This window comes from Mauremys reevesii, linkage group 3 (genome assembly GCF_016161935.1).
Source record: "Mauremys reevesii isolate NIE-2019 linkage group 3, ASM1616193v1, whole genome shotgun sequence".
NCBI lineage: Eukaryota > Metazoa > Chordata > Testudines > Geoemydidae > Mauremys > Mauremys reevesii.
This window is the reverse complement of record NC_052625.1, coordinates 152,282,199-152,294,276: the sequence shown is the minus strand read 5'-3', so window position 1 is coordinate 152,294,276 and position 12,078 is coordinate 152,282,199.

Genomic DNA, 12,078 nt, shown 5'->3' with positions numbered 1-12,078 from the left:
GCTCAAGTTAGAATCTTCAGTGGGAGTGGCTGTTGCTATTTTGAATTCTCCCAGCTGAGAGACAGTTCTGTTTAATCTCAAAAGAGCTGTTATGTAGAATATGGCCATAGTGTAGAAGAGGTGAGACTCTGTGTCTGCTATTGCTAAGAAGAATCCTTTTTGCAGAGACTACAGGAGGATGAATAAAAGATGACAGCTGTAAATTTGCCCCACAGGGCAGGATGGCACATCTAACTATCTCAAGGAAGGCAGAACAATGCTGTATATGAAGGATTAACTTGTGAATTAGGAATCTAAGCACTGTTTCACTCCTAGACAATGCTGAATCCAGGAAACTTGAAGTCTTAGGGTATGTCTACACTACAGGATTATTCCGATTTTACAGAAACCGGTTTTTGGAAAAAGATTGTATAAAGTCGAGTGCATGCGACCACACTAAGCACATTAATTTGGCGGTGTGCGTCAATGTACCGAGGCTAGCGTCGATTTCCGGAGCGTTGCTCTGTGGGTAGCTATCCCATAGCTATCCCATAGTTCCCGCAGTTTCCCCCCGCCCATTGGAATTCTGGGTTGAGATCACAATGAATGATGGGGCAAAAACAGTGTCGCGAGTGATTCTGGGTAAATGTCGTCAGTCAATCCTCCCTCCGTGAAAGCAACGGCAGACAATCATTTTGCGCCCTTTTCCCTGGATTGCCATGGCAGATGCCATAGCACAGCAACCGTGGAGCCCGTTTAGCCTTTTTTCACTGTCACCGTATGTCTACTGGATGCTGCTGACAGACGCGGTACTGCAGCGCTACACAGCAGCATCCCCTTGCCTTTGCAAGTTAGCAGAGACGGTTACCAGTCATATTGTACCGTTTGCTGCTGTCATGGGTGCTCCTGGCTGGCCTCGGTGAGGTCGGCCTGGGGCGCATGGACAAAAATGGGAATGACTCCCCAGGTCATCCCTTTCTTTAAGTTTTGTCTAATGGAGAGTCAGTCCTGCCTAGAATGTCAGGCAAGTCTACTAAAGAACCAGAGAGGCAAACAGCTGCTCCGGGTCAGAGCCCCAGACATGCCATTCTAGGGGGTGCCCCTGCAACAACCCCACCTGTTGCTTCCCTCCTCCCACACCCCTCCTGGGCTACAGAGGCAGTTATCCCCCCATTTGTGTGATGAAGTAATAAAGAATGCATGAATAAGAAACAACACTGACTTTATTGCCTCTGCAAGCAGAAATAAAAGGGGAGATGGGGAGGGAAGGCAGCCTTCAGCTGCTATGATATTCCAGGCAGGACTGAATCTCCATTAGACAAAGCTTAAAGAAGGGAATGACTGGGAGTCATTCTCATTTTTGCCCAGGCGTCCCCGGCCGACCTCACTGAGGCCAGCCAGGAGCACTCATGGGATGATGATGATGGATACCAGTCATATTGCACTGTCTGCCATCAGGAAGGGAAGAGAATGCTGCTGTGTAGCGCTGCAGCACCGCATCTGCCAGCAGCATCCAGCAGACATACGGCAACATTGAAAAAGGCGAGAAATGTTTTTTTTCCCTTTCACGGGGTGGGGGGGGGTGGCTGACGACATATACCCTGAACCACCTGCGACAATGTTTTTGACCCTTCAGCCTTTGGGAGCTCGGCCAAGAATGCAAATGGTTTTCGGAGAGTGCAGGAACTGTGGGATAGCTCGAGTCCTCAGTCCCCCCTCCCTCCCTCCATGAGCGTCCATTTGATTCTTTGCCTTTTCATTACGCTTGTCTCAGCTCCTTAAGTTTCACACAGCACTGTGTTGAGTCCCTGCTGTGGCCTCTGTCTATCATAGCATTGGAGATTTTTTCAAATGCTTTGGCATTTCGTCTTTTGGAATGGAGTTCTGATAGAACAGATTCATCTGCCCATACAGAGATCAGATTCAGTATCTCCCGTACGGTCCATGCTGGAGCTTTTTTTTGATTCTGGGACTGCATGGTCACCCGTGCTGATCAGCGCTCCACGCTGGGCAAACAGGAAATGAAATTCAAAAGTTCGCGGGGCTTTTCCTGTCTATCTGGCCAGTGTATCCGAGTTCAGATTGCTTTCCAGAGCGGTCACAATGGTGCGCTGTGGGATAGCGCCCGGAGGCCAATACCGTTGAATTGCGGCCACACTAACCCTAATCCGAAATGGCAATACCGATTTCAGTGCTACTCCCCTCGTCGGGGAGGATTACAGATACCGGTATTAAGAGTCCTTTATATTGATATAAAGGGCTTCATTGTGTAGACGGGTGCAGGGTTAATGCGATGTAACGCTGCTAAATTCGATATAAACTCGTAGTGTAGACCAGGCCTTAGTGCAGTGGTGTCAGGATCTCAAACTTGCCGGAGGAATGGCAACCTCTTTAATCTCTACCAAGAGACTTCCAGGGACAAAGATTTCAGATTTGAAGATTCTATAATCATCTGCAAGAGTCTAGCAAGCAGAAACAATCTTCTTTCAATTGTAAAAGAGATGACTCTTTTGATTATTTTTATTTCAAAATTGGGATTTACCCTGAATATTCTGCTCTTTTAGTCAAGAGATGTAATGGCTTTTACAACAGATGCAAGTCTCAGGCCCTCTCACGGGTCCAGAGAGGCCTGGGCCACTTCCAGCTTTGGAGGCCCCCTAGCCATAATAAAAATAAAAAATGACGACACATGGTCTATTCTTGTGCCATCAGAACCGATATATTTTTATTAATATTTATGAACATTTTAAACTCTTTAATATGATGAAATCTATATCAATTAACAAAAAAATTATGTCTTTTACCAAATCACAGCTCTTATTTGCTTAAATTTGCAGCTCTAAGCTGAGAGAGTGTGTCACATTTTGGTCTGATAGGGATGCACATAAAAACAAATTGCAAAACTTATCAAATGCCAAAAAATTAACAAATGTCTAAATTTGAGGCCCCCTTTGAGCTTGAGGCCCAGGCCAAGTGGCCCTCCTGGGCCCCCCCGATTGGCCCTGGCAAGACTTACAATTCCAGTTTAGCATGTTGCACTCAGAACTTAAGCATGGTTTCTGGTAATAATAATACTTAGCTCTTGTATAGCACTTTTCATCCATAGATTTCAAATCACTTTGCAAATGTAGGTAGTTATCACCCACTTTTTACAGATGGGAAAACAGACAGATAGGTAACTGACCTGCTCAAGGTTACATAGCAAGCCTCTGGATAAAACCCACCTTTCTTGACTTTCAGTCCAGGCCAAACTTTTTTGATCATGCACCCCTATCGGTAAAATTTTTTTTAGCACCTCCCCAATATATGTATATTTATTTATGTAAAAATTATATACATGTACTACTATACTAATATATCATGTACATTATAAAACATACAAAAATAGAAATTAAAAAAGGATGAGATAAAGATGAAATAAACAATATTTTAAAAATAATTTTTATTGTATTTTATTTATTAACGGTACAAAAAACCTTTTTGATCTCACAAAAATTATTATTAATAATTTTTTAGTGAGAGCAATGTGATTGAATATGCTTCATTATTTCTGAAAATCTTGGTTTAACACTTTGTGATATGGCAATTTGAAGGTCTGGATTAGGGTTAGGGTGTGGGAGGGGGCTCAGAGTGGGGGTGCGCGGTCTGGGAGGGAGTTAGGGTGCGGGAGGGTGCTCAGGGTGGGGTGTGGGGTCTGGGAGGGAGTTAGGCTGCAGGAGGGCACTCAGGGTGGAGGTGTGGGGTCTGGGAGGGAGTTAGGGTGCGGGAGGGTGCTCAGGGAGGGGGTGCGGGGTCTGGGAGGGAGTTAGGGGTGGGAGGAGGCTCAGGGCTGGGGCAGGCAGGAGGTGCAGAGCACTTACCTGGGGCAGCTCCTGTTTGGTGCAGGGGGTGTGCAGGTGGCTCTGTGCAGTGCAGCACTGCCCCCATGGCCACGATTCTGGGAGCATCTTCTCCCCCTCCCCCCCCCGGCCACCCGGAACGCAGGGGCTTTGGGCCCTGGGCTAAGGGGGCCCTGGGGCTCTGGGCTAAGGGGGCCCTGGGGCTCTGGCCTGCAGCTCTAAAGCCTCTTTCAGAATGTGGCCCTGCGAGCATGGGCTGGAGGACTCAGGAGGAGCATGGGCAATCGCACAGCCAGCGGCCGGAGAGAAGCTCCGCTTTCCCCTTCAAAGCATCGCTTCTCTCCAGCCGGCTTTGAAGGGGAAAGCGCCGCTTCTTTCCTGCCGCTGGCTGTGCGGCTGCCCCTGCTCCTCCACGGGCCAGAGGACTCAGGGCTGCATTCCGAAAGGGGCTTTAGAGCTGCAGACCAGGGCCCCAGGGCCCTCTTAGCCCAGGGCCCTGCAGCCCCTCCAGCCCCTGTGTTCCAGGTGGCCCTGCCTGCAGGGGGCGGGGCAGCTTCCCCACTTGCTCGTTGCCTCCCTCCTCCAGCCGCCCTTCCCCCCCACAGCAGTGCTCTGCCTGCCGTGTCCCCCAATGGATCGTCTTGCGCACCCCCTGGGGTGTGCGCACCCCACTTTGGAGACCACTGCACTAGACCACATTAGAGTCAGAGGGGTTTTCTGGGCAACCATGAGGAAGTTGGAATCTGTTTCAGAATCACTGCTTGAAAGTTTAGCCTTTGACACAGCCTGAGACATGAACTCTGCTGGGAATGTTTTTACTTAGGACCTGTGGCTCTGTCTTACTTCATTCAGCATCAGAGCCTGCCACAGCCTCAGGTTACGGCTTTCCAGAGGCAAACAAAATGGTCACAACTGGTGCTATGCGATGACTGGTTTACTAACAAAGGGAACAATTTAACTTCGAACTGGAAATTACCAGCCTCCGTATACAGGCCGGGAATCCATCAAGCCCCTCACGGGCTCCTAATACCCTTCTAAATGTTTTTGCTCTACCCCTCGGTGCATGTAGTTCCAGCCCGGCAGGGGTGAAAATAAGTTAAAGGACTTACCAGTACGCCCGAGTCCTGAGCAGGGGCGTGGTCTCAACCAGAAGAGGCATGACCTCAACTGGAGGAGGCGGGGCTTTTAAATCAAGATTTAAAGGGCCCAGGGCTCCATCTGCAGCTGGGAGCCCTGGGGCATTTAAATCACCCCCGGAGCTACCAGTTGCAGAGGTGGCTGGGAGCCCGGGGCTCAGGGGCGATTTAAAGGGTCCGAGGCTCTGGCTGCCGCTACCGCAGTGGCACTCCGGGCCTGTTAAATCGCTGCCGGAGCCCTGCCGCCGCTGCCCTGGGGTTCCAGCAGCGGGGCTCAGGAGGCGATTTAAAGGGCCCTGGGCTCCGGCCGCTGCAGGGAGCCCCGGGCCCTATAAATCACCAGCCTGGGGAAGCCGGTCCGGTCCGGTCCGGCATGGCATACTGGCTCTTGCCGGCTTACTTTCACCTCTGCAGCAAGGTCTTTTCCTCTAGCTGGTAGAGAGAGCTTCTTCCCCAGTCCTTCTTCACTCCAGGTACCATCTGGATTCCCCACACATTTCTGTCCTTCTTCCCCTTGTTTCAGGCCATCAGGTTTCTCTCCAGTCTGCAGAGCCCACTCTAAGGAAAACTGTTGAAGTCAAATGCCAGGTTTTGGACCTTTCCTAGCCCTGGGGCTCCCTCTCACTCTGAGAGCAGACTCCCTCTTATGGAAGACCCTGCCCAGGCTATTATGTGACATCTGGTCACCTAATCCAACCACAGGCTGGGCCTAGGCCTAAACCCAAATCCAACTCCTGGGAGTTGGTAACTAGTTACAAAAGGTGCTGAGCCCAAACCACTTTAAAAAGCCAACTTTCCCTCCACACCAGAGGGTCATTAGCTTTGTTCCCACTCTTTTATATCTTGATAAGATTTGCATTATCTTAAGTTTCCTTTGTTTAAGATTTTTACTATTGCACTGACAATTATGATTAGATGATTATTTATTTCCTTTATAAACGTCTAGAACTTAAGATGGCACTTTTGTATTACAGGTGCCTTGGGAGAGAGACTGTGGATCTGATTTTGACTTCACTTACACCAGTGTAAATCAGGAATAACTCTAGTGAAGTAAGTGGAGTTACACTAGTATGAAACAGAGGCCTGGTCTACACTAGGCGTTTAAACCGGTTTTAGGAGCGTAAAACCGATTTAACGCCACACCCGTCCACACTGAGAGGCCTTTTATATTGATATAAAGGGCTCTTTAAACCGGTTTCTGTACTCCTCCCTAACGAGAGGAGTAGCGCTAATATCGGAATTACCATATCGGATTAGGGTTAGTGTGGCCGCAGATCGACGGTATTGGCCTCCGGGTGGTATCCCACAGTGCACCACTGACTGCTCTGGACAGCAATCTGAACTTGGATGCAGTGGCCAGGTAGACAGGAAAAGCCCCGTGAACTTTTGAATATTTCCTGTTTGCCCAGCGTGGAGCTCCGATCAGCACGTGTGGCGATGCAGTTAAAAATCAAAATAAAGAAAGAGCTCCAGCATGGACCATGCGGATGTGATTGCTGTAAGGGCAGGCAAATCTGTTCTATCAGCGCTCCGTTACAGAAGACGAAATTCAAAATCATTTTTAAAAAATCTCCAGACAGACGCCATAGCAGGGACTCAGCGCACTGCTGCGTGACAAGCGTAACAGAAAGCCAAAGAATCAAATGGACGCTCATGGACTGGAGGACTCAAGCTATCCCACAGTTCCTGCAGTCTCCGAAAAGCATTTGCATTCTTGGCTGAGCTCCAAATGCTTCTAGGGTCAAACACAGTGTCCGCGGTGGGTCAGGGCATAGCTCGGCAATTTACGCACCCCTCCACCCACCCCCAGAAGTGAAAGGGAAAACAATCCTCTCTTGACTCTTTTACATGTCACCCTATCTTTACTGAATGCTGCAGATAGACACGATGCTGCAGCACTCAACACCAACATCCTTGCTCCCCCCCGCCATGGGTGGCTGATGGTGCAATATGGCTGATATCCATCGTCATCATCAGCCTATTGGCACATGGGGCAGTGCAAAAGGACTGGTAACCATGCCGACTAGCATCCGTGAGGTCAATCAAGGGTGCCTGGCCCTAATTTTTCCTGGTAGATGGTGCAGTATGGCTGGTAACCGTCCTCATCATAGCAACAGGGGGCTGAGCTCCATCAGCCCCCACCCTTCATGTGTAAAGAAAAGATTCAATTGCCCCTGGACTAGCAGCGGGATGCTGGGCTCCTCTCCTCCACGCTGCTTAATGTCCTGTCTGGACTATCATAGCAGCTGGAGGCTGCCTTCCACTTATTTCTCACTAACAAGTCACTGTGTCTTATTCCTGCATTCTTTATTACTTCATCACACAAGTGGGGGGAAAATGCTACGGTAGCCCAGGAAGGCTGGGGGAAGAACGGAATCAACAGGTGGGGTTGTTGCAGAAGCACCCTCTGTGAATAGCATACAGCTCATAATTTCTGCGGGATCTGACACAGAGCAGCTGTGCTCTCTGGTTCTATGATACAGTGGTTCTCTAGTACACTTGCCCATATTCTAGGCAGGACTGATTCTATTTTTAGATACCAAAAAGGAGGAATTGACTCAGGGAGTCATTCCCAATTTTGGTTTTTGCGCCCCTGGCTGATCTCAGCCAGCGGCACTTATGACAGCAGCAAATGCTGCAGTGCAAAAGGACTGGTAACCATGATCATCTTATTACCAATTTATGGTATGGTAGATGGTACAGTATGGCTGGTAACCATCTCTGCTGTCATGCAAAAGCAAAAGCATGCTGCTGTGTAGCGCTGCTGAATCGCCTCTGTGAGCGGCATCTAGTACATATACGGTGACAGTCACAAAAGGCAAAACAGGCTCCATGATTGCCATGCTATGGCACCTGCCAGGGCAATCCAGGGAAAAAAAGGCGCGAAATGCTTGTCTGCCGTTGCTTTCCCAGAGGAAGGAGTGACTGACGACATTTACCCAGAACCACCCGCGACAATGATTTTTGCCCCATCAGGCACTGGGATCTCAACCCGGAAATTCCAAGGGGCGGGGGAGGCTGCGGGAACTATGGGATAGCTACGGAATAGCTACCCACAGTGCAACGCTCCAGAAATCGACGCTAGCCTTGGACCGTGGACGCACACCACCGATTTAATGTGTTTAGTATGGCCGTGCGCACTCGATTTTATACAATCTGTTTTGCTAAACCGGTTTATGTAAATTCGGAATAATCCCGTAGTGTAGACGTACCCAGAGTTGAGAGCAGAATCAGCCCCATAGTTTTCTTTTATAAGCAATTAAGTATTTGAGCAATCAATTTGATTGCAGTAGAGTAGAGCGAAAAACTGATTTTTTGGTTTACTGGCAATTGCAAAAAATTGAAAATGTTTTTGGTTCCGGTCAAACTGAAACATTCCAGAATATTTCAGCAAATTGACCAACAACTTTTGCAAAGCTGTTCCACTATGCATAAATAATTAAATCATCAGTGGACTCGAACCTCCCCACTCAGTGCCCTAGTCACCAGACTGTTGAGTTATTCACACTCACTTGCTACTACAGTGAATATTCAAGTATTTTATACAAAGTGAAATTGCTTCAACAGCAGAGATTGAGAGGGCCCTGCCCTGGAATATCCTGTAGCCCAGTGGCTATGGCATTAACTTGAGAGGCAGAAGACCTAAGTTACAGTCTCTGTTCTACATCAGCTAAAGGTGGGAATTGAACCCACATCTCTTACACTGAAGATGAATGCCTTAGCTGCGGGGCTCAAAGTTGGGAGCGGGGAGACAACCCACCTCCTCCAGCCATTTTCTGAATAGCTGGAGAATCCCCTTGTGAATGACACCCTCTTTCCCAATTTTTTTTGGCTGAAACTATTTGGCAAATTAGTGTCAAATTTGCCAATAATTTTGGGTCTCTCGAAGCTGTATATTTTGGCAAATAAATGATTTATCTGAAAAATTTCACCCAGCTCTAGATTTCAGGGAAACAAAATTGATTTTGCTGTAGTAGAATTTAGTAGCATTGACTCCTATTCTGAAATTTTTGCATAGTATTTGACTTTTCTTTCTTTTGCCACATGGGCCAACCCACAAGGGTTTAGGCCATTGGTGGACCCGTGCCACAAAGATGATATTGTCCTGCTTGGCTATACCCTGAGGTAGATTTATAGGATTAGTATTCTCCCACAGTAGTTGTAAACTCTTGTCTTTGCTACAGTGGGTCGTGGCTTTAAATTTTTCATTTAGCATTTTTTTCCCCTGAGAAGCTGACTAGAATGTGACTCTTCAGTGACTCCTTACATGTCAGATTTGGATGAAGGTTGCTCAAATATAATACACAGCATACTCTTCTCTTCCCTTTCCCCATTTATGTTCTACTACTATATAAAGGTTCCCATGCAGGATTTAATGATGAACAATGCTACATATTGTTTATTTGATGTTTGGATTTCCTTCAGTAACCTTGTGAGAGAAGGTTTGTGTTCTGTTTATCTCTCATTGGAGCAACAGCTTCAAAACTCTAAATTTGAAGGTGCAACCATCTATGCTGAGGACAAAATCTGTGGAGGTGAGGACTGACAGGAGTGGATAATAAAACAACCAGTTCAGGATCAATCATAGCAGGTCCCAGGATACTAGCTAAGGTCATCAGAAATCCAGGGTATGCAGGGCTAAGGACAGAGGATATCCGGAATATCAGGAACAAAAGAAATCAATATAACAGTGGTATAGACCCGTTACTAGCTGGAGATGGCAAAATCGTTAATGATGCAGAAAGGGCTGATGTGTTCAATAAATTTCTATTCTGCATTTGAGAGAAGCAGGATGATGCATTCTTATCATATGAGGATGATGAAATACTTTACAGTCCTTTAGTAACAAAGGAGGATGTTAAATGTCATCTGCCAAGGATAAACATTTTAAAATCCACAGGCCTGGATAACTTGCACCCATGAGTCCTAAAAAGAGTTGGCTGAGGAGATTTCTGGCCCACTGATATTAATTTTTAATAATTCTAGGAATAATAGGAGAATTCCAGAAGATGGGAAGAATGCTAACAACATGCTAATATTAAAAAAAAACAGGCAAGCAGGATGACCTGGGTAATTATAGGCCAATTAGCCTGATATCCATCCCAGGCAAAATACTGGAAAGCTGATAAGAGATTCAGCCAATAAAGAATTAAAGGACAGGAATATAATACCAGTCAAGATGGTTTTATGGAAAATAGGCCTTGTCAAACAAACCTGATTTCATATTTTTGATGAGTTTATAAATTTGGTTGATAAAGGTAACTACACAGATGTAATATATTTAGACTTTTGTAAGGCATTTGACTTAGCACCACATGTATTCTGATTAAACAACGATCACTATACAATATCAAGAGAGCCCATATTAAATGGATTAAGAACTGGCTAATTGACAGATCTCAAAAACTAGTTGTTAACAGGGAATCATCACTGATTGGGGGTGTTTATGGTGGGGTTCCTCAGGGATTGGTTTTAGGCCTGATGCTATTCAAGGTTTTAATCAATGATCTGGTATACAAAATCACAGCTGATAAAATTTGCAGATGACACAAAGATTGGTGAAATGGTAAATAATGATGCGGGTAGGCCAGTCATACAGTGTAATCTGGATCACTTGGTAAACTGGGTCCATTCAAACAAAATGCATATAAGTACAGCCAAATGCAAGGTCATAACTTTAGGAACAATGAATGCAGGCCATACCTACAGAATGGGGGACTGCATCCTGGAAAGCAGCAATTCTGAAAAGGATTTAGGTATAATCCTGGACAAGCAACTGAACATAAACTTCCAGTGCAATGCTGTGCAAAAAGGGCTACTGAGATCCTTGGATAGATAAACAGGGAGAAGTGAGTAGAAGCAGGGAAGTGATTTTACCAATATATACAGCACTGGTGAGACCATTAGTGGAATACATAGAGTGTTGCTGTCCACAGTTTAAAAAGGATGTTGAAAAGCTGGAGAGGATGCAGAAAAGAGCCACACAAATGGTTCGAGGGCTAGACAAAATGCCTTCCAGTAAGAGACTCAATATGTTTAGTTTATCAAAAAGATGATTGAGAGAACACATGATTACAGTGTATAAGTACCTTTATGGAGAGACTATACTGGGTACAAAAGAGCTTGTAGAAGAGTGGACTCACTGCTGGAGTGTCTCCTCATGGCTAGGTGTGGCATCACTCTCCTCTCTAGGAACCCTGGCTGATGGTCACTCCAGCCCAAGGTCATCTGCCTCTTCTTGTGACTCATCCTTGTAGTCAGGTCACACTTTCCCCCCACAACCCCACAACCTTTCAGGGTAACAAATTCCAGCAAAAACAAATGTTCAACCTCTCCATTTAGTGTGCCCCCCTCAATTCTGAGCCTAGTGGTTTTGTATACCCCTTTCTCAGGGCTTCCAGTAGTCCGTATCCCCTTCTCAGGGACTTCATGCCACCTTACCAATGGCTGGTAGGGGAACCCAGGCTCACCCGCTACAATGGGTTCCAGTCCAAGGACCTAGGACAGGCAGTTAAGATTCACTCCATCAGACTCCTTCCTGTCACCAAGCTGGACTACTTCTTACCAAACCTAGAAGAACAACTACAAAGTTCTTCTCTACATCACCCTTCTGCTCTCAACATCCTCCATTTATAATATCACCTGGCCCCTCTCCAGATGGGTTGCATCATTAATTAGGTCTGACCTACCATCCAGGAGCTCTCTACTTCTGTTTACCCTTTGTTCACCTGTGTGGGGTAGATACCTCATCATAGGGCTCTTTAATCTAGCAAAGAAAGGCATAAGAAGAGCCAATAGCTGGAAGTTAAAGCAGACAATTCAAATAGAAATAAGACACACATTTTTAACAGTGATGGTAATTAACCACTGGGACAAACCACCAAGTGAAGTGGTGGATTCTCCATCTCTTGTTGTCTTCAGATCAAGACTAGACGCTTTCTGGAATATATGCTTTAGCCAAACACAAGTTATTGGTCTCAATACAGGAGTCACTGGGTGAAATTCTACAGCCTGTGTTACACAGCAGGTTAGACTAGATGATGTAATGGCACCTTCTGGCATTAAACTCTGTGAATTTCTGACACAAATCCATTAGATAGCTGCTGTTGAGTAGGGAGGTCATG